This window comes from Anabrus simplex, chromosome 9, assembly GCF_040414725.1.
Source record: "Anabrus simplex isolate iqAnaSimp1 chromosome 9, ASM4041472v1, whole genome shotgun sequence".
NCBI classification, from domain to species: Eukaryota; Metazoa; Arthropoda; class Insecta; order Orthoptera; family Tettigoniidae; genus Anabrus; species Anabrus simplex.
The window spans coordinates 56,969,568-56,993,815 of record NC_090273.1 but is presented as its reverse complement, the minus strand read 5'-3'; the positions used below and the strand labels follow the sequence as shown (position 1 = coordinate 56,993,815).

The window sequence follows — 24,248 nt, the reverse complement described above, 5'->3', positions numbered from 1 at the left end:
AGTTTTAATTACTGCGTTGATGGGGTGAAAGTTCCTTTTGGGGATCATTGTAAGTATCTAGGTGTTAATATAAGGAAAGATCTTCACTGGGGTAATCACATAAATGGGATTGTAAATAAAGGGTACCGATCTCTGCACATGGTTATGAGGGTGTTTAGGGGTTGTAGTAAGGATGTAAAGGAGAGTGCATATAAGTCTCTGGTAAGACCCCAACTAGAGTATGGTTCCAGTGTATGGGACCCTCACCAGGATTACCTGATTCAAGAACTGGAAAAAATCCAAAGAAAAGCAGCTCGATTTGTTCTGGGTGATTTCCGACAAAAGAGTAGCGTTACAAAAATGTTGCAATGTTTGGGTTGGGAAGAATTGAGAGAAAGAAGAAGAGCTGCTCGACTAAGTGGTATGTTCCGAGCTGTCAGCGGAGAGATGGCGTGGAATGACATTAGTAGACGAATAGGTTTGAATGGCGTCTATAAAAGTAGGAAAGATCACAATATGAAGATAAAGTTGGAATTCAAGAGGACAAACTGGGGCAAATATTCATTTATAGGAAGGGGAGTTAGGGATTGGAATAACTTACCAAGGGAGATGTTCAATAAATTTCCAATTTCCTTGAAATCATTTCGGAAAAGGCTAGGAAAGCAACATATAGGGAATCTGCCACCTGGGCGACTGCCCTAAATGCAGATCAGTATTGATTGATTGATTGATTGATTGTTGGATCTCTTTTGATGGATTCCAGTTCTGTACTTTGATCCCAAAATTCCTCTCACAATTTTGCGTTCTCTTTTCTCCAGTTCTTCAAGGAATCCTTTGTTGGCATTTAGAGACAGGGTTTAGGCTGCATATAGAACAACTGGCTTCAGAACTGTTTCATAGTGACGTATCTTGGTGTTTTGGGAAAGGCATTTTTTGTTGTAGATTGTGCGGGATGTTTGGTAGGCTATTTCCAGTTTGCGTACTCGCTCCTGAAGTGCTTCCTTGTCTAGTCCATTTTTCATGATGATCTCACCCAGGTATTTGAATTTGTCTACTCGGGTGATGTCCCCGTATTTTGTATGGAGTTTTGGTGGAGCCTCTTTGATGTTAGTCATTACTTCTGTTTTCTCAAACGATATCTGCAAACCAGTTTGTTCGGCAATTTCCTTTAAAATTTCAACTTGAGGTTTAGCGGTTTCTATGTCGTTTGGGAGAACAGCAATATCATCGGCAAATGTTAAGCATTCTGTTGCGATTCCCTTGGATTTGGTTCCTATTCTCAATGGACTGTAGTTGGTTTCCTGTAATCTCACCCGCCAGGTTCTGATGATCTTTTCAAGAACACAGTTGAAGAGTATCGGGGATAGCCCATCACCTTGTCGGACTCCTGTTTTGATGTCAAAGGAATGCGAGAGACATCCGTGGAACTTCACCTTGGATTTTGTATCGGTCAGGGTGGCTCTAATTAATGCCAGCAGTTTCAAATCAACTCCAAATTCATTTAAGATGTTTAGCAGGACTTCCCGGTCAATGGAGTCGTACGCTTTCTTAAAGTCCACAAAGACAGACACATACTGCTTGGACCTTAGTGTACAATATCTGATGATCGTTTTGAGATTTTGGATCTGTTCAGCTGTTGAGCGACCTTTTCTGAACCCTCCTTGGTATTCACCTATTTGATGTTCGACTTGTGCTTCCAAAAGCTCCAGGATGGCAAGTGATAGAATTTTGTAAGTCACGGGTAGCAAAGATAATCCTCTGTAGTTGTTGATGTTCTTCATGCAGCCTTTTTTGTGTAATGGATGGATCAAAGCTATTTTCCAATCTTCGGGTAGGGTCTCCTTGTTCCAAATTTCTTCTATTTGCTTTTTCAAGATATCAAGTGATTCCTCTGGGGCATATTTCCATAATTCTGCTACTACTGAGTCTTCCTCCGGCGCTGTGTTATTTTTGAGACGGGCAATGTGGCGCTTGATTTCATCTCTGTCGGGTGGTCTGGAATCTGGGTACCTGAGTAACGGTACCTTGGTCTCAATGGCGCTTTGCGGTTTAGAGCAATTTATTAAATTCTTGAAGTAATCTGCCAGAATGCTGCAATTTTCTTCATTTGACGTCGCCAGTGTGCCGTCCTTTCGCTCAAAGCATAGATATGGTGGTTTATAACCAGTGAGTTTGCGTTTGAAGGCTCTGTAGTACTCTCTGCTTTCATTCTTCCTAAAGTTTTGTTCTATCTTTTCAATGAGAGATTTTTCGTATTTACGTTTCTCAGTTCTGAACACCCTAGCTGCTTGGGCACGTTGGGTTTTGTAGGTTTCCCAATCATTTTCTGATTTCGTAGAGTAGTACTGTTTCCACTCATTGAGTCTTTCTTGGAGGACTGATTCGCAGGTACTATTCCACCAGGCATGCTTTTTGCTTCTCTTGATTTCTGCAACGTCTTTGGCAGGCTCAACAAGAAGACTTTTGGCGTTGTTAAAGTCACAGTCATTTGGTCTAGCCTTCTCCAGGAACTCCTCGACCCTTTGCCGAAGTTTATCATTGTCGAAGCGTGTGATCTGTTTGGTTGTCTTCCTTGTGTTTGCGGGAATTGGTTTGAATTTGATAAGAGACATATAATGATCTGAGGCCACATTGATGCCTTTCTTTACCTTGACATTCATAATCTCAGGGCTGTTTCTCCTGGAGATTGCAACATGATCAGTTTGGAACTCTCCGAGAGCTTGGACGGGAGAACGCCAAGTCATTTGCTTTCTGGGTAGATGGCGAAAGTGGGTCGACGTGACCTGCAGGTTGTGATTTTCGCAAATGGACACCAGTCTTTTGCCGTTGGGATTGGTTCTTTTGTGAGGAGGGTAATTTCCTATAACTTTCTTGTACTTCTGTTCACGACCTAGTTGGGCAATGAAGTCACCCAAAAGAAGCTTGACCCGTTGGATGAATGGTCACCGTACTGGCCTTCGGTTCCGAGTATCCTGGGTTAGATTCCCGGCCGGGTCATTCATTGGTTAATTCCAATGGCTCGGGGGCTGGGTGTTTGTGCTGTCCTCAACATCCCTGCAACTCACACACCACACATAACACTATCCTCCACTACAATAACATGCGTTAGCCACACGAAATTATTATTATTATTCTTATTATTATTATTATTATTATTATTATTGTTATTATACTGAGAGTTAAATGATGCTAATCTTATAGCGCATTACTTGTAGTGGAGAAATGTGTTCTTAATGAGTGACAGAGACACACCAACACGTTCGCAGAAGTATATTTACTTTTTCATAACCTAATTTAAAGATGCATACGGGATTGTTCACACATTCAGCAACTACTGACATTGCAAAAAGACGTCATTCCCAGAAATCAAAACACATAGATTTCATTACCAACCACTGCCTAAGAAAAAATCTTACACAATACGAGCTAATGGCTTTGCTAAATACCCCTGACTGTTGGACCAGTGGTTTCTTGTCACTTGTCAGGACGTTCGCAAACCAATATATAAAAGCTTGTTCTTGCTATATCACAATCTCCACACAAAGCCATAGCACCAAACATGAAGTTGCAGTTGGCAACAGTTCGTTTCAGTTAATATGCCAATGTGAGCTCTCCAGGTGGAGACAGTCATGCTGCGGTTATAAGAGTGAGCTTCAAATGAGGCATGTAGGTCATCAGGTAGTAAAATTATGCCCGTATTGCTCTTGCAAAATTGGTTGCCAATTTTCAGCCTTTTAAATGTTCTTGTTTTCTCATATGACAGAATGCAAGGGTGGAGGTACTTCGAACTCTGGCCGGCAGATGGAAGTAGTGCCCCAATATGGCGAAACACTCTGTTAGTAGATTTTTTCCAAATGTACAAAAATCTTGTTTGTGGGACGTTCATTATGTTTGTATTGTAATCATATAATCGTGCCAGTTTCAGCTGTTGAAACGTTATTGCTTTTCAATATCTGTATGAAAGGCAGATGGACATAGGATTTCAAGTCTTGAGAACCAGGATATTCCGGGTCTTATTTTTGCTGACGATATCCTTCTGCTCACTTTGACACCCCATAGTATGCAGGGTAGTATAAATGTAGTGGTAAATTACTGTAAAGAGTGGAATTTAAAAATTAATGCACAGAAAACCAAGGTAATGAAGTGTTAAAAAGGATATAAATTGTCAAAGATTGTCAAAAATGGTGGATGGGCGAGACGAGATTAGAAGTTGTCAAGAAAGTGGAATATTTGCGTTTGATATTAAGTGGAAATGGAAAATGGGCAGAGCAAATAAAACGAGCTAAACTAAAAGGTATGAGTGCACTGTCAGCCATTAACATACTGGAGAAAAAGATGCCCAACACAGATTACAGAGTGTTTAAAAATGTTTTCAATTCATTAGTTAAATCTAGAGTGTTGTACGGAGTGGAAATTTGGGGAGTTGAAGGGAGGGTTGATTCACTTGATACAATCACGAGTAGATTTGGTAAAATAATTATGGGTCTACCAAGTTGTACAGTTAACTGTGGAGTGCGAATGACGTACAAAGATATAAGTCTGCAAGCGGATACTATTAAAAAGATAATAAAGTGTTGCTGAGACAGAAGCTGCGAGAAGGGGGCGAAGTATTACAGACAGCATGTCAACACCAAATGATAAGGATACTGGAAGGATGGGGTACGGAACATTTTGTAAACGATAGGAATGGGATGTTACTGGAAAAGAGATTGTATATAGAGGATGACAATATGTAACAATTAGTCCTAAAGGTTAAGGATATTGAAAAGCAATGTATTGCTGCAAAATGTACAAGTAAGAGGTCATTAGAAGAATTTTGTAATGTAAGTGGGAGAATGAGGATAAATGTAGAGATTATAACAGAAAAAGGAATGGGGTGTATAATATGGTGGTTAATGGGGATTCATAAAAATAAAGCATACAGACAAAACAGAGATGAAAATAAATGTTTACTATGTTCTGAAGAAATGGGTTGTGCACACCTTATAAAAGATTGTTCAATGATAAAGCAAATACGAGAGAAATTTACAGAGGGGGAGGATGTAAAGAAAATTGAGAACGAAAATCAGCTGTATACAGTTGTAAAGTTATTGAACAAAGAATGGATGCACCCGGGGAAAATCGCAAAATTATTTAACATTATTAGGAGAATGTGGAGTAGGAAACTGAGGGAAGGGAAGGATGTGATACATGTCAGCCAGGAACTGAATTTTGCCTAAGGTAACCTAGACAATATAACTCCGTTGAAGTTTATAGCCATTAGGTACGTAGACTTAAGGTATAGTATGGAATTACTTTGTCGTAGTAGTTCTATTAGTCTGCCGTATTGCCGATAGTCTGAAAAGACAATACTAATTTTCATTTTTTTCTTTTTCTCAATAGTCTGAAAAGACAAGATTGAGATTCTTTGAGGTTTGGTTTGCGTTTTATAATAATATTCATGGATGTTTCAGTTTTTCTTTCAAAGTGCCATCTATCAACGCATCTCCAATATTCAGTTCAGGTTATTCTTTCTCTGTTCAATTTCTAATCATCTGTATTTATATTAATATTCATTGAATGTACCATTTATTAACACAATTTGAATAGTTATTTCAGGTTACACCTTCTAATTTTGTATACTGCATGTATTACAAATTATGAAACGATTACAATAAACAATATTCTCTCCCTAATTTATGGTTTTGGAGATTAGGGGTGACGGGTATCTTTGACTTTGGTATAGTGATTTTACATACTGTAATATATAGATGGATTACTGGAACAATAACAACACTCGATCCATTAACCAAAAAAAAGTAAGCGAGTGAATTGGCTTAGCACTATGAATCACGTAGCTGGAAGCTTGCAATCCGAAGATGATGGGTTCGAACCCAATCGACAGCTCTGGAAATGAATTTCCCCTTTAACCATTTTCACACCAAGCAAATGCGGTAGCTGTACTTTAATTAAATCAGTGGTTGTTTCTTTCCCATTCCTAATTTTTTCCTGTCTCATCGTCGCAGAAACCTCAATGCAACGTTAAGCCCAAAGAACCGGGCGAGTTGGCCGTGCGCGTAGAGGCGCGCGGCTGTGAGCTTGCATCCGGGAGATAGTAGGTTCGAATCCCACTATCGGCAGCCCTGAAAATGGTTTTCCGTGGTTTCCCATTTTCACACCAGGCAAATGCTGGGGCTGTACCTTAATTAAGGCCACGGCCGCTTCCTTCCAACTCCTAGGCCTTTCCTATACCATCGTCGCCATAAGACCTATCTGTGTCGGTGCGACGTAAAGCCCCTAGCAAAAAAAAAAAGCCCAAAGAAAGAAAGAAAGCTTTAAGTCACTTAGTCACGGATCCTACAGTTCTAATGATGACGATGCTTGTTGTTTAAAGGGGCCTAACATCTAGGTCATCGGACCCTAATGGAATGAAATGAGACGAAATGCAATGCCAATTTAAAAGTCCAAAATCCTCCACTGACCAGAATTCAAAACGTGAGGACGAAGAATGTATGGATGTATATGAATTTAAAACAATCAGTGGATAGGACTCGCAATGCCCCAGAAACTAGCGTTAGACAATAGTATTACTGACCATGGGACGGCTTCTAAAGCACAATATTGAATCGATAATGTTTATAGTCTAAAGGGGTCCAAAACTCAGGTCATCGGCTCCTCATAATGGTACTTATCGCGAGGAAAGTAGAACTACGGTATCTGTCATGTTGCTGTACTAATCAAAAGTAGCGTAGATTCGCGGTAATCCATACATTATGGTACTACTCACAGGTAATGTAATGCGTACATGTAACACAGACCTATGGTGCTTCTCACCCTGCGGCGTCATTTACAGGCAACGCAAACATATGGTGTTCCTCACACAAGTGTACTAACCACAGGGACTGGTACTACCCCGTAGTGCTCCTCCCATTGTGGGTACTGATCATAGGCAAGACAGACCCATAGTATCACTCATACAGTGCTACTAAACACAGGTACTGTAGATCTCCGCCGAAAGCACACACAGTCACTACTAATCACAAAACTATTGTGTACCTAAGATAGTGGTGCTACGCGCAAGTAAAAGCGACCCATGGTGTTTCCTGTGTGATAGTACTAATTATAAGGAGTCTCGTGGTTCTAATTCGATCATCCTTTGGTCGCACCTTTTAGTCGCCTCTTACAACAGGCAGGGGATACCTTGGGTGTATTCTTTGTCTGCGTCGCTCACCCACAGAGGGTCATCTTACAGTTTTACGTGGAATCTGAACCACAGGGACGTGAGAAAGAAATATTTAAAACATCGAAAAATTATGATATAGAGCGCCAAGATTTCTTCTGAAACTCATAAATCTACTACACCTTTAGACCTGTGTTACTGAGACAGACACCCTAACTCTGGTCAACTGAGGTATATTTAGGTGTTATGTTTGATCGACCACACAGAATATAGAAAATAAAAAGTGGAGCCGTAGAGCCCGCTAAAAAACAAGAATCAATTGGTGAAAACATTCCAGGCAGTCTACAAACAATCGAATTACTTTCACCTGAAATTAACGTTTCTCCTTAATGAAGATTATTAATGGATGATTTTCGATGATTATTCGACATTCTATACATTATGGAATTGATACCTTCCAGAGGATGCAATGAGGAAACACTTATACAGACAGCCGAGACGGCTGGTCCCTCATGTAATCCAATTACGAGTTTGGGAAATCTTGGGGAAGGGCACCAGATGTCTGGAATGTGTCTTCTTGGACTTTGATTCGCCCCAACGAGACGGACCAGGGAGCCTGGAACTATCAAGTCCAGTCCCCTACAAAGTGCTGCGAACAAAAACATCTGACCAAGATCGAGATTCCCGTAAAAAAAATTGAAGATTTCGGCTGGAAACAACTATAATTGTTTGTTTTATGCCTTGCAAGTAATTGCTAACCCCAATATTTGAAGTAATGTACACTCATCCTGCAAGGAAATAATAATACATACACAAAGTATATTACGTATTATCTTCATTATGATGATGTTTGTTATTTAAAGACTCATAACAGCTAGATCATCGACCCCTATTGGTACCTGGTGCAACGATATGAAACGATAATTAAAACTTCAAAATGAATCCACTGACCGAAATCTAAAACGAATGAAGATGAAAAAAGCCATGAATCCAAAACAATCAGTGGATCCAATTCACAATGCCTGATACTATTTTTTTTTTTGCTAGTTGCTAGTAGACACAGATAGGTCTTATGGCGACGATGGGACATGGAAGGACGCGGCCGTGGCCTTAATTAAGGTACAACCCCAGCATTTGCCTGGTGTGAAAATGGGGAAACCACAGAAAGACTGATATTCTAAGATGGTGCTTTTCGTCCAAAGGGGTCCAAAATCCAGGTCACTGGCCCCTCATAATTGTACTAATCACTGGTAAAGCGGAACCATGGTGTTCCTCTTATAGTGGTACGATTTACAGATACCGTAGACTCACGGTGTCCCTCGTATGGTGGTACTAATCACAGGTAAAGTAGACCCATGGTATGTCACACATAATGGCACCACTCACAGGTAACAAGGACCCATGGTGTTCCTCACATAACGGAAGCAACGCAAACCTATGGTGTTACTCACTTAGTGGGACTTAAACGGACGTCTGTTTCTTCGGTGGTGCTCCTCACATAGTGAAAGCAATCACATGCCACGTATACTCATGGTGTTCCTCGCACGGTGGTACCAACCATAGGCAATTTACACCTACAGTGTATCACACATGATGGTACCACTCACAGGTAACACACACCCATGGTGTTCCTCACATAAGCGCACTACTCTCAGGCAACGCAGACCCATGGTGGTCCTTCATATAGTGGTACTACTCACAGGTAACGCAGACCCATTCTGAATATATGGAAACCAACGCAATTCAGCACGGCGCACGGCAGCTCCCCCGCCTCAGTGGAATGTAAACGAAGGTACTAATGACAGGCAACGCCCAGACTCATGGTATACCTCACTTAATACTGTTAATCACAAGTATACTCATCGTTCCAATTCCATCATCTCTTTGTCGCCCCTTTTATTCGCCGCTGACGACAGGCAGGAGATACTGTGGGCGAATTCTTCGTCTGCGTTCCCCCCCGCCCCCCACCACACACAGGCGATCTTCATTCTGAACTGTTACGCCTTTTAGCGTTCATTTGTTCCGCTTCCTTCCTACTCCTACCCCTCGTCACCTTAATACCTGTCTATGCCGGTGCGACGTAAAGCAAGATTAAAATCAAGCTAACCGAGCTCGATAGCTGGCAGTCGCTTAAGTGCGACCAATATCCAGTATTCGGGAGATAGTGGGTTCGAACCTCCACTGTCGGCAGCCCCGAAGATGGTTTTCGGTGGTTTCCCATTTACGCACCAGGCAAATGATGGGGCTGTACCTTAATTAAGGCCACGGCTGCTTCCTTCCCACTCTTAACCCTTTCCCGTCCCATCGCCGCCATAAAACCTATCTGTAGCGGTGCGGCGTAAAGCAACGTGTAAAAGGAAATTAAGCTTCTTCCGTGACACTTCAGTTAGGCTCAAGACCGACACAAAAATTCTAAGAACCAACATATAGTTCACTCAGAAGTTAGAATTCCTGGATCCCGAGAACAAGGAAATATTACAAGAAGCTCTGTTTGGGTCAGCTAAAGAGACTGTCCCGCGACTTGAATTCACCATTTCGTTTACAGGACACAATTCTTGACATTAATCACAGACAAGGCTATAGACATACAAAAATTTTGTTCAGTCTGTATCGATGAATGACATCACCTCGGGATATAATTCAAAAGCGTAAAGGCAGATGTCACCAGGTTAATTTTGGAAGGGGTGTACATGAACATAGTGTAATGAAACTGTGGCAAAGATCTCCGAAATATACGTGCACGGTCATCCGTATATACAAAATAACATGGACTGACTGACTGACTGACTGACTGACTGACTGACTGACTGACTGACTGACTGACTGACTGACTGACTGACTGACTGACTGACTGACTGACTGACTGACTGACTGACTGACTGACTGACTGACTGACTGACTGACTGACTGACTGACTGACTGACTGACTGACTGACTGACTGACTGACTGACTGACTGACTGACTGACTGACTGACTGACTGACTGACTGACTGACTGACTGACTGACTGACTGACTGACTGACTGACTGACTGACTGACTGACTGACTGACTGACTGACTGACTGACTGACTGACTGACTGACTGACTGACTGACTGACTGACTGACTGACTGACTGACTGACTGACTGACTGACTGACTGACTGACTGACTGACTGACTGACTGACTGACTGACTGACTGACTGACTGACTGACTGACTGACTGACTGACTGACTGACTGACTGACTGACTGACTGACTGACTGACTGACTGACTGACTGACTGACTGACTGACTGACTGACTGACTGACTGACTGACTGACTGACTGACTGACTGACTGACTGACTGACTGACTGACTGACTGACTGACTGACTGACTGACTGACTGACTGACTGACTGACTGACTGACTGACTGACTGACTGACTGACTGACTGACTGACTGACTGACTGACTGACTGACTGATCGCCGAGCCAATATTACAGGGCATAAAGGAATGAAAGTGTAGGTGCTCACTGAGGAGGATTTTTGGTTATTCCGTTAATAAGGGGGTGAAAAGGGGTTGCTTTTTTAAATATCTATATCTCAAAACTTAACAGTTTATAGATGTGAAAATTGGTATATGTAATCTCCTTTAAAAATAAAAAATGTACTTTTTGTTTTCAGAAAATTCACTTAAGTGGGGTGAAAAGAAGTGAAGAAAGGGTTGAATTATTTTTATGAACATATCTCAAGACCTGAAGATGTTACACAAATGAAAATCTATATTTGGAGTTTCCCTTAAAAATAAAGAAACGCGTAATTTTTGTTTTCGGAAAATGAATTTAAGGGGAAGGGTCGATGGAAAGTAATGAGAAGTGGGTTAATTTTTGAAAGGAGTATATCTCAAAACCTTAACATGTTACTGATGTGAAAATTTGTATTTAGAATATTCATTAATAACAAAGAAATCGAATTTTTTTCTTCTGAAAATCCACTTAAGGGTGTGGTGAAAATGACTGATAAAGGGGTCAAAGTCTTTTATGGGGTACATAAATTTCAAGAACTGTAGATGTTACTGACATGAACATTGATAATTGAAATATCCTTTAAAAATAAAGAAACAAGTGTATTTTTTTGTTTCCGGAAAATCTTCTGAAGGGGTGAGGGTAAAAAGAAGTGAAACATATTGAATTACTTTCATGCAAATAAAGCAAAGCAATGTCACTCCTTGGAGGAGTGGAAGGTGAAGGCTTCCACCATTGTTAACCTCGGCACGTGATGGGGTAGAGTGGTTAGCTCTACCCCCGTCCTCCTTTGCCCCCAGGAATTAACCTGGTACTCATTTCTTATGTAGGCTGAGTTAACCTCAGGGCCATATGCACCTCCGGAAGTGGAAATCCCGTTTCTTAAATTTTACGACTTCCTAACTGGGATTCGAACCCACGTCCTTCCGGGCGAACCGAGCACGCCTTTTCCGCCTCGGCCAGGCAGCCCCTATTACTTTTATGAGGATACTTATATCTCAAAAACTGAAGACGTGAACATTTCGAATGTCCTTTAAAAACAAACATTTTTTGCGGCAAATCCAGTTAAAGAGAGAGAGAACGTGGGGGGAGGGGGAGTGTTGGGCGGGAGATAGAAATCACTGAAAAGGGGTTGAATTACGTTTATGAGGATACTCCTGTCTCGTAAATGAATATGTTACTGACGTTAACAATGGTACGTGGAATCTACTTTAAATATAAAGAAACAAGTATTATCTTGTTTTCGGTAAATCCACTTAAAGGCGGTGGGGGGGGGGGAGCTTTATTTTTTTTGCATGTTTCTATGAAATCCCACAAGCGAAGCCGCAGGTAACAGCTAGTAGACCATATGACATGTGGTAGCAAACGTAACGGTACGCGCGTAATAATTAGAAGATTGATTCACGTTAATAATAATAATAATGTTATTTCTCTATCTGTGGATAGCACTGTCTTCTTTTCAAAAAACATAGTTCGCAATTATTTCTTCAAAATAATACCCTCACCTATAAGACTCGATAATGTTAGTAGACACAACACGTTCCAGATCGTGAGTGGAAGTCCTCTGTGTTTCAATATAATTGTATAATGTCCTTTACCCGATCTGAGCCAACACTTCAGGATATAATCCCAGTTCCTGTGCTCGTGGGTGGGCCCAGCCAGGGACATCAGTTCCATTGTACTTACGAACAGCAGATAAGGTAGACAGATGTAATTCTCTGTAAGCTCGCAACTACAATTATCTGCTGATGGCTTAGCGCACTCTCACTGCTCCCCGGACAGTAGTGTGAAACGAAGGAAGAAACGACACCGCTCATTTCCATAACCACCACCACCACCTAAACGACACACAGAGGAGGTTTTACACGTCACATTCAGCATTATATATGCATGAAGACATGTTGAATGCAAAGACATAGGTTAAGAACTTGTTCTCCAACAATTTGTTAGCAGATGTACGTGGAATCGGATTTTGGGTGAAAAATTCAAATTTCGTTTTTGTCTTAATTTATCCTCTAAATCTTCCTTTTTAAAATGACACGTTGAACATGATTCTATAGTGAATGTAACTATTTTATTTTTATTTTTATCTGAGACGGGGCCGTGGCCTAATGTCTGACTCCATAGGTGTCAAAATTCATTCGTGATTTCAAAGCTCCTTCTCTTCAATGGGATGTTAATATGTGGTAAAAGAAAAGTTGATTTCAATAGCTGGTACCGTGCATGTGATGTTCTGTTTATTATGTATATTCCTTGGATTCTGTCGTCCCTGGAGTGTTTGTAAAAACTGCGATTGTTTCCAATTTGTGCTCTGTCGGTACCAGTAGTTTAGCTCTCTCTCTCTCTGTGTGTGTGTGTGTGTGTGTGTGTGAATGCCTAGATTTAGTGGTAAAGTTTTTGCAAGGCGTGTGAATTGGCAGAAGAAGAGAAAGGAAAGTAATTTTCAAGGCAGTGGCAACATACAACCAAGGGAATATTACCAAGTGTCAGATTCTTGAAATGTTAGGGTTATCTGCTGGTTCTCAGCAAGATGATGCTATTATGACTTCAGATAAGCTCAGACTCGGAAATGCAGACAGTGCAATCAAGATTTTAGCCATAAAAGCAAGGCAAGTTAGAAGAAGTGCTAAGAGAATCCTAGAGGTTGCCTTTGGAGATTACGAAGGAGAAGAAGATTATGCAGCAGGGATGTTTTTATTTTGAGCTCGGTTTTCCGTAAATTTAAAATGTTCATATTCAGGGAACATTTTCTCGGATTCCACAAACTCTATTCTTCTGAAATTTTCAGAACATGTTCATTACAGTACTCCGGATGTACTGAACGGTTTTATGTCAAAATGTACCATAGTGAGAATTTTAGGTGGGGTGGGAATCCACTCAAGGAAAGCAACTCAATGTTGAAAACATCCTAGGGATATGAGCTACGAATATTAGGTAAATAAAATATAATAAATAATGAGAATATATTCTGTTTTTATTCCTAAAATTACAATGAAAATGAAAATCTACAGTCAGCTTCCGGTCATTCGACCGGGTCAGGAATGGAATGAATGGAGCCTCCATCTAGCGGCGAGGATAGGAAATGTGCCGGCTGCCGAAGCCTGTCGCACTCCTCTGGAAAAATGATAAATGACTGACAGATGAAATGAAATGTTAATGGAGTGTGTTGCTGGAATGAGAGATGACAGGGAAAACGGGAGTACCCGGAGAAAAACCTGTCCCAATTCCGCTTTGTCCAGCACAAATCTCACGTGACATGACCGGGTTTTGAATCACGGTATCCAGCGGTGAGAGGTCGGTGCGCTGTCATCTGAGCCACGGAAGCACTCCTAAAAATTACAATCCTTTTCTTTATAATCGTTATCTGGTCAATTTGATTAGCATTTCGCCTTTTTCTACCGCTACGAGCGCTAATGTGAGTCAATGCATTGTATCATTTAAGCACCATTACGAGCGCTGATGTGAGACAATGCATTGTATCATTTAAGCACCACTACGAGCGCTAATGTGAGTCAATGCATTGTATCATTTAAGCACCACTACGAGCGCTAATGTGAGTCAATGCATTGTATCATTTAAGCACCACTACGAGCGCTGATGTGAGACAATGCATTGTATCATTTAAGTACCACTACGAGCGCTAATGTGAGTCAATGCATTGTATCATTTAATCACCACTACGAGCGCTAATGTGAGTCAATGCATTGTATCATTTAAGCACCACTACGAGCGCTAATGTGAGTCAATGCATTGTATCATTTAAGCACCACTACGAGCGCTAATGTGGGTCAATGCATTATATCATTTAAGCACCACTACGAGCGCTAATGTGAGACAATGCATTGTATCATTTAAGCACCACTACGAGCGCTAACGTGAGACAATGCATTGTATCATTTAAGCACCACTACGAGCGCTAATGTGAGTCAATGCATTGTATCATTTAAGCACCACTACGAGCGCTAATGTGAGACAATGCATTGTATCATTTAAGCACCACTACGAGCGCTAATGTGGGTCAATGCATTATATCATTTAAGCACCACTACGAGCGCTAATGTGAGTCAATGCATTGTATCATTTAAGCACCACTACGAGCGCTAATGTGGGTCAATGCATTATATCATTTAAGCACCACTACGACCGCTAATGTGAGACAATGCATTGTATCATTTAAGCACCACTACGAGCGCTAATGTGAGTCAATGCATTGTATCATTTAAGCACCACTACGAGCGCTAATGTGAGACAATGCATTGTATCATTTAAGCACCACTACGAGCGCTAATGTGAGACAATGCATTGTATCATTTAAGCACCACTACGAGCGCTAATGTGAGTCAATGCATTGTATAATTTAAGCACCACTACGAGCGCTAATGTGAGACAATGCATTGTATCATTTAAGCACCACTACGAGCGCTAATGTGAGTCAATGCATTGTATCATTTAAGCACCACTACGAGCGCTAATGTGAGACAATGCATTGTATCATTTAAGCACCACTACGAGCGCTAATGTGGGTCAATGCATTATATAATTTAAGCACCACTACGACCACTAATGTGAGACAATGCATTGTAACATTTAAGCACCACTACGAGCGCTAATGTGAGACAATGCAGAGTTTCACTTAAGTCCTTATAACTACATTCTGTATGGGTATTTTTCAAAAAAAGAAAAACACACCGAGGGTATTTAACCAAGGAACACATTACAGAAATAATTATGCAAATAAGTTAATTTGGCTAGGATTTGAATAAAAAAGACAACGAGTAAAGAAACAAGCGATGTTAGGCAATTTTTTTCGGAACTGAATTTCGAAATTTGTTGATTTTTAGTTTAATAGATCTATCCAAGAGTCAAAATTTGAAACCTTTCCGGGTCCTTTAGCCTTTCAACTTTCGGCACAATTAAGGTAATCACTTAATTTTACGTTTTATGCAGTATGTCGACCCCTACTTTGTAAGCTAAAAAATTGATTTTACACTGAAAACATTCAAAAACTTGTTGAAAAAATCATATCCACAAAACAATTAATATCTCACTCAAGAATAGCACTCATGAAAAAATATTGTTTATATACAGACAACATATAAATTTGCATGGAATGTAAAAAAATTATATTTGTAGCTGCAGTAATTTAAGAGAACATGTTCCCTATATTGGGCATAATTTAACATTGTGAAAATAGGCGATTCCATTTCCTCTTAAGGTGCGAACACGTATCACCTTTCTTCAATCGCCAGTGGATTATAAAGAAAAGGCAGGCAGGTTTAAGAGATGAACTGCTAGACATGCCTCTAACGGTCAGTGGCAGGATATTCAATCTTCGGGCTGCAATAACTGAATGATTAGTGTATGTTGTTATCCTGTGTATACGGAGACGTGTGTACAACACATATCTCTACATTTTCTCACGTACTCTCGTTGATTTCATTTGTCATTCCTGTTACGACAAGAGTTATGTAGGTGCCTTTATACGGCGTATTGCATCGTTTCCTGTTCTTTCGCAAGGAAGTGACACAATCTATCGGAATGTGATGTAAGGACTAAATATGGAGTAGATGAGGTACTTAAGTAAATAGAAGTATACGTATACACCACAAACTATTTACAAACATGCTTCGTATTCATATGCAAAGTCGTCAGGAAACACAGTAGTCGGGATTGAGATTTAATCTCAAAAATCACGTGGTGTCAGGAAGGCAATCCGGCCGTTAACACTCGGCCAGAAGAAAAATGAGCCTGGGTAGCTGGAATTAGCTGAAGTAAATTGGTAATAATAATTATTATTAATAAATAATAAATAAATCATATAAATAAATAAATAAATAATAATTATTTGTGTTAATGGAGAGTGTTGCTGGAATGAAAGATGACAGGTAAAACCGGAGTACCCGGAGAGAAACCTGTCCTGAACCCGCTTTGTCCAGCACAAACCTCGCATGGAGTGTCCGGAATTTGAACCGCGGTATTTTGTTTCGATGTGTGTGTGTGTGGTATAGATACTATTTAAAAATACTATTGAAATCCAAGAGATCGTTACGAGAAATTAGGGATTAGTGGCATTAACCGAAAATTAATGGAAAGTTATAATGAACATCAATAGCCTATTAATCTAAAAGAAAGACACGGAATATTTTAATACCAGTATGGAAAAAAGGTAGTGACCGATGACAAGGATATTTCTCCGTATCTTGTTGGCTATCCATTCAGTTATCTATTTTCTATGTGTTTGTCTAACGTAGCTGCTGTCGGTGTGTTCCATATTGTAGACATTTCTACTTTTCGGGAAAATCTGAATTATTCATGGTATATAATGTCTCCGCGTTGGTGGTTTCTCGTGAAAATTATTCTCTTTCTTCTTTCTTAATCCACTTACACTCCAGGGTCGATTTTTCCCTCGGACTCAGCGAGGGATCCCAGCTCTACTGCCTCAAGGGCAGTGTACTGCAGCGTGAAACTTTGGGTAGGATGATACAACTGGGAAGGAGGACCAGCACCTAGCCCAGGCGGCCTAACCTGCTATGCTGCACAGGGGCCTTGTAGGGGTATAAGAAGGTAGGAAGGGATGGAAAAGGAAGAGGGAAGGAAGCGGCAGTGGCCTTAATTTAGGTAGCATCCAGGTATTTGCCTGGAAGAGAAGTGGGAAACCACGGAAAACCACTTCGAGGATGGCTGAGGAGGGAATCGAACCCCCCTCTACTCAGTTGATCCCACGAAGCTGAGTATACCACGTTCCAGACCTCGTACTACTTTTCAAATTTCGTGGCAGTGCCGGGAATCGAACCCAGACCTCCGGGAGTGGCAGCTAATCACACTAGAAAGTTGTTCTCAATTACGGAAATTGTCCCACCACCGGTAGAGTGTAGATGTCGATGTACTTGACAAAAATAGACAGTTAAATGTCAGGGAGCAATAAACATTTCACATTCTTTAGAAATACTACAAACTTTTAATTATCATTTTACACATAATATTTCAATTGTTTTTCTTAATTTCCTTGTATTCTATCCTTCGAACTGCCGTGAACCTAAAATTAAATAACTTCAATATAATTTAAAACCCTTGTGTTTTGACAAAAAGAAATATCACTTGATATCGAGATACATAGCTACTTTGGTTTGATAATATCGGCATATAGATACAATGCATTAATTACGAGTATGAAATGTCTATATTTTATCATGTCGGAGCTACACACCCCGAAACATTCCTATAGATCGTCAGTGACCTTTCACTCCATTCTATTTCTGTGTTGTAGACGCAAACAGTCCTCTCAAGTGCTGCTTACAAAGGCTACTTTATATCGAGAGGCAGTAATTATGCAGAACCACAGGTTGGAGTGAAGGAGGTCTTTCTCAATCAAGAATGGAGGGAAGGGGATAAGAGAAGTGCCTCAAGCCTCACATAAAATCCCCTCGTTGTTCTCCACTGTATTCCCACCACCCTACATTCCTCATTTTATCTCCCTCTTCCACCTCACTCAATCTCTCCCTTCTTGTATTTCGTACATTTGCACACAGAGTTCTATCGTAAAACAGCTCGCTATTTCATTCCCTCTCTCTCATTCTAAGTTGCGCCAGATGCGACGAATTCCAAAACAGGGTACGACAAAAGAGGATATACATTCCACTAAACAGGGCATCTACAACGTCCATTTCACTTGGACAGTTCTTGTGTTTTCTTTATTTTAGCAGTGATTGGCAGTATTGTGTATTCTAGTATTTAGACGTATGCGAGCATGTGCGAATGTGACTTGAATGTGACTTCGACACCCTTTACAGGATGACTATATTCCATAATAACTGTAGGTCCTGGAAACACAGCATATTTCAAATTTATGTGATGTCTTCATTGAAGCAGTCGGCTATTGTCATTACATTTGAATTCAGGAGAGCTGGAATACATCTGTATTTAAATATGATTAATGATTGTTCTGTGACCCAGAGGTAGAATGTCAACCTCTATATCACAATATCGTATTAGTGCCTCCAAATGCTCCCGGACTGAGCCTGAATCGAATCCAACATTTGATTCAGAAACTTAGCTTTGTACCTGATGAAGACTTTGTGGCACTTACAGGAACTAGTTCGCGACCAAATTTCAGCTCCCCTGAGACCCTAAAACCCATAAAAGTAGCTAGTTGGATGTTGTTGTTGTTGTTGTTGTTGTTGTTTGAGGCACCGGTCCATAGACTGGTTTGATGCAACTCTCCATGCCACCCTATTCTATTCATTTCTACATAACTACTGCATCCTACATCTGCTCTAATCTGCTTCTCATATTCATACCTTGGTCTACCCCTACCGTTCTTACCTCCTACAATTCTCTCAAAAACCAACTGCACAAGTTCTGCGCGTCTTAAGATGTGTTCTATCTTTCTATCTCTTCTTTTCGTCAATTTTAGCCACAACGATGTCCTCTCACCAATTCGATTCATTATCCATTCATTCGTGATTCGATCTATGCATCTCAATTTCAGCATTCTTCTGTAACACCACATTTCAAAAGCTTCTATTCTCTTTCTTTCTGAGCAAGTTATCGTCCATGATTCATTTCCATACAATACCACGCTCTAAACAGAAGTATTCAAAAGCATTTTTCTAATTCCTATATCAATATTCGAAATGAGCAAATTTCTTTTCTAAAGAAAGACCTTCCTTGCTTGTGCTAGCCTGCATTTTATACCCTTATTACTTCTTCCATCGTTAGTTATTTTACTACCCAAATAACAATATTCATCTACTTCCTTTAAGACTTAATTTCCTAATCTAGTATTTGCTGCATCACCTGACTTCGTACGACTGCACTCCATTACTTTTGTTTTAGACCTACTTATTTTCTTCTTGTATTCCTCATCCAAGATTCCGTTCATACCATTCAGTAACTTCTCCAGCTCTTGTGCAGTCTCAGATAAAATAACAGTATCATCGGCAAATCTCTTGGTTTTTTATTTCCTCTCCTTGGATTACAATTCCCTTTCCAAATTTTTCTTTGATTTCCGTTACTGCCTGTTCTATATAATCACTGAAAAGGATGGGGGACAAACTGCAGCCTTGCTTCGCCCCTTTCTGGATTGCTGCTTCTTTTTCATAGCCCTCGATTCTTATCACTGCAGACTGGTTTTTATACGGACTGTAGATAATTCTTCATTCTCAGTATACCAATTAGGTATTATTATACTGAATGTGGATTTCTAACAAAAATATTTAAGTAATGTGTTTAACGCGCTATCTTTATTTTGCTTAAGATCGTGGGTTCATTTCACATCCTGGTCTGCGGGTGACTGGCGACGGGGAAATCCATTGGGTCGTTTCGCGTGTGCCATCATGTAAAAGTGCTGTGGTAAGAACGAGGGCGAGTCAGAAAGTTAAGTTACACTTCCATGGCCATTGATAGAACCCCCTGCACATAGGCAACATGGCTATGACAACATACAGTGTAAGTTCACTTTTCCACATAGTCCCCAAGAGACTATAAACAATTCTCGAAACGGTCAATCAACTTTTCGGATGCATCGTCGTCCACCGAGATACCTTTCCAGCTTGCCGAACACATGATAATCGCATGGCGTTAAGTCCGGACTTAATGGAGGATGTTGCCATACCTCCCACTTGAATCGCTGCAGCAGTTCACACGTTTGGTGGGCCGTGTGAGGTGTTGCGCGTTATCGTGCAAGAGAAACACATCGGCGCTCAATTTTCCCCGCCGCTTTTGTTTAATTCCAAAACGATGATGAGGTGAAAGCAGGTGTCTCCGGGTTGTTACATAGCGCTAGAGATGATTTCTACGCATCCGGAATCGAAAACTTGCTTGACCGTTCCGAGAAATGTTTACAGGCTCTTGGGGACTAGACATAAACCTCATTAATCCGTACCTTCGGTTTTATTTTTACTTGTACAGGGTTTCTTTTATGGCGTCGACTCTTCTTGAACGTCTTTTCCGCCAAGGATTGTTAAGGACAGCAATTGGAATTAATTTGGCCACGGTCTATCAAAGGTACCGTCCCGGCGTTCACCTGGAATTCAGAATGGGATACAGTGGAAATCCATTCCCAGGACGGCCCAGGTGGGATTCGAACCGACGCTCTTCTGAATGCAAAGCACTACAAATTCATTGGTGGTGAATTCAAAAATGAAACCGGCACTCCATCAGAAGAAAGAATGACTCATGGAGAGGCAACAGTGCAGCTGGACAAACTGATGGCCCATGTAGAATCCTTGACTGAAACCACACCGGCAGAACTGTTGTTCGTAAAACGTCTTCGTGATCGTGCTGCGCGCAAACGTTATACAAATGTAAAACAGAAAAAAATCTCACATTATTTCAGTGCATGAAGCAGATTTGTAAATGTAAGCAAAGTGTTCTTATATTGTTTGTACGGTAAAAAAACGGTATTACTGTGCAATTTGTGTTTATAGATTATATAACATATACTGTATTTGTTTCTTCTTCGGATTACCCGGATTTTGGATAATCCGGATCAGTTCCGGTCCCACTGAATCTGGATAAACGAGGTTCTTGTGTATATGGAAAAGTGAACTTAACATTGTATACTGTCATAGCCGTGTTGCCTATGTGGAGGTGGTTTCATAAATGGCCGTAGCTTGGAAGTGTAACTTACTTTTTGATTCGCCCTCGTACGTTATGTGCTTATCTGCAAAATTCGCTTGGTGTTTCACACCATCTGTCATATTCTTGTTGTCCCTAAAAGGAGGATTAACAATATTTACAACCCTCATCCACTCTGTATTTATAAATTAATGGTGACAACCACAAAACTCCCTGTTAGTGTCTGGCATAGTTTTCATTTACTTGTATCAAATTCACATTTTCCGTATTTCCTCTGCGAAATTTTCCAAGTCTTGCTTTTTGCGATCACAACGGCATTAGTGTTGTGATGTCTAGAGAGTTCGCCAATTTCTTGTCTGTCACAGCTCTTTTCTTGCTTCCACTTGTGCCCTCATTCTCGAAGAAATTAATTCTCCTCTTTTTATTCTGATTACAGTTAAGAGAATATGATAACCTCCTTGTTGTTATTCTTAAACCATGAATCACCATCACTATTATCTATACGTAGAAACAGCGAAGCGATCGGTTTGCGCAAACAATGTCCAAATAACACAATGGACCGCTATGGAGGGTTTTGGATTCACACTACTAATATCTCGGAGTTTAGATTTATATACGGGTGGAAATGCAGGTATATTATTTACTTAGAATATATACTCACAGGTTTACAAGAATGTGGTCTGGTAATTTCTGACCTGGTGGATTTCATTTGTACACCCCTGAAGAATTCCCAACTCCCTTTACTTGAGAAAGTCCCTTACAGTTATTTGGACCTCTTAAAGGAAAGTTATAGATTACCATCACCCACACAATCTCTGCTCCTTTGAGCGATTGTCTCTCCCCTCACATTAAATAGCCCTCCAAGGGCTCGCCCTTTACACCGGTGAAATGTCGCACCCTCTTGATCCACCTCCACTGGAGGCACAAGAAGAGCTAATGGTATCTCAAAGCCTTGTTCTAACTTCGGAGGGAAACGAACGACTCTGATTCTTAAAGGTCAGCAGAGACCATTTTGAAGCACGAATTTCTTAAAAAACATTAAACTCCCTGCAAAACGTTAAACTGTAGGATGTGTTGGGTTATTCCTTTTTATGTTTGTTGGTATACAATTTTCACTAGTGGATAGTTAAATTTAAAATGAAAACCTGGGCTCTCAATCTGTCAACAATTATTATATTCCAAAATTAATTTGGGTTTGTGGTGATTTTAAACCACATAAAAACTACTGTGAGGTAGGAAATATTAGAAATGGGATTTGACACGTATTAATACTGCAAAAAGAAGTCCGAATCATTGGCTGAATGGTCATCATTGAGGCCTGCGGTTCAAATGGTCCCGGGTTCGATTCTCGGCCGGGTCGGGGATTTTAATCGTATCTGATTAATTCTTCTAAAGCGGGGACTGAGTCTTTATCCCAATACTTTCCTCTTCATATTCAGACAACGCAATACACTACCAACAACCACACAAACGCGCAACAGTGATTACATCCCTCCATATAAGGTTGGCGTCAAGAAGGGCATCCGGCCGTGAAACATGGTCAAATCTACATACATACATACATACATACATACATACATACATACATACATACATACATACATACATACATACATACATACATACATATATATGTGTGTGATAAAGTTCGCACCCGCCATTTCATATATGTTGGAAAACCGGTAATAGAAGATGGAGAAGAAGAAGAAGAAGAAGGAGGAAGAGAAGAAGAAGGACTGATAATAGGAACGGTGTACAGTTTAGGTGTGTGGTTTTTCCGTCGTACCTCAGAAACAGCTAAAGATATTTCTATGTAATTTTGTGAACATTTAAGCGCATTCTTTCATTAAATGCTACAGTAGGATAAAAACTAAAAAGGTAACCCAAACGTGGCGTATACAGTAAAGGAAAATGTAGAGTAATTCGGCAAAGGGTCTCATGCATTTCACCCTTAGAAGTTGTAGCATTGTCAGGCTGCAGATAGAGCAAGAGCGTTAGGGAAAGATTCTTAAAACTTAACTAGACCTACAAAAGAAGGATGAGAAGCATATGCCTATCCCAAATAAATGGCACAAGATAACAAATTCGTTTCCGCATTTAATTTATCGTATGCAGAGCAGTAACAATTTCGCAAGAATACTTCGAATTCTTGATACACTTCAAGAAAATAACCAACTTTGTAGGCGAATAAGTTTAATGACAGTGAAAAGGGTTTCTACAGGAAATATTTCGAATTATCAGTTTACAAGGTATCGCCTCTTAAAACGCTTACAATCATAAATAAGTCACCCAACAACATGCATGCGGTGGGCGGTTGTTGAGTGGGTTTCGGCTGGTCCGACAGCTCTGCACTCCGACTGACATACCGAGCAGAGGAGGGGTGGCCACATCTTGTTCGTGGTCCGACAGCTCTGCACTCCGACCGACCAAGCAGAAGATAGGTGGCTCTACACTGTGGCTCTACGCCTCTGTATTCGGGAGACGGAGAGGGACTTATCCCCACCGTCGGCTGTTCCGAGAATAGCTTTACGTGGTTTTACATTCTCCTGTACTAAAGTGAATGCCGGGATAGTTCCTACTATAGGCCACGGCTGCCAACCGTCTCACATTCTCTGCACATCTCATTCACCGTAACAAATCTCCTGGCCTGAGAAACGGTATTACCGTCTAGGAGGCCCGCCTCCCCCCTTCAGGGAAGGAATGAAAACACTTTAGTAGTAGAACGTACATGCCGACCGATGGAGGCGTGTTCATTCAACAGAACACCTCAAGCTTATTATTAGGTTCAGATTTATTCTATGAACACATTTTAGCAGTGTTGTTAATATAGTGCTTAATTTCATTGTCTTTTCATAGATTATTCTCCGTCAGGAAGTTATTCACGCACAGATTGGTGTATACTAATTGCTGATTACTACTGCACCGTCGTAATTGAATCGTGTGTTAGTAACCTGGATATCTCATATATCCTGCAGCTTTCCTGCTTTGTATGCAACACTCTTCTTGATCCCTTAGGAATCTTTCCGGATGAGCTTTTTTCATCA

The 24,248-nt window shown here is 40.6% G+C and overlaps 1 protein-coding gene across 1 annotated transcript in view; it reads right to left on the bottom strand.

The window, feature by feature from the left end:
- The window catches only part of LOC136881325 (kinesin-like protein CG14535), a 295,387-nt gene that overhangs the window by 180,129 nt on the left and 91,010 nt on the right, over nt 1-24,248 (bottom strand). The gene's annotated exons all lie outside the window — the stretch shown is intronic.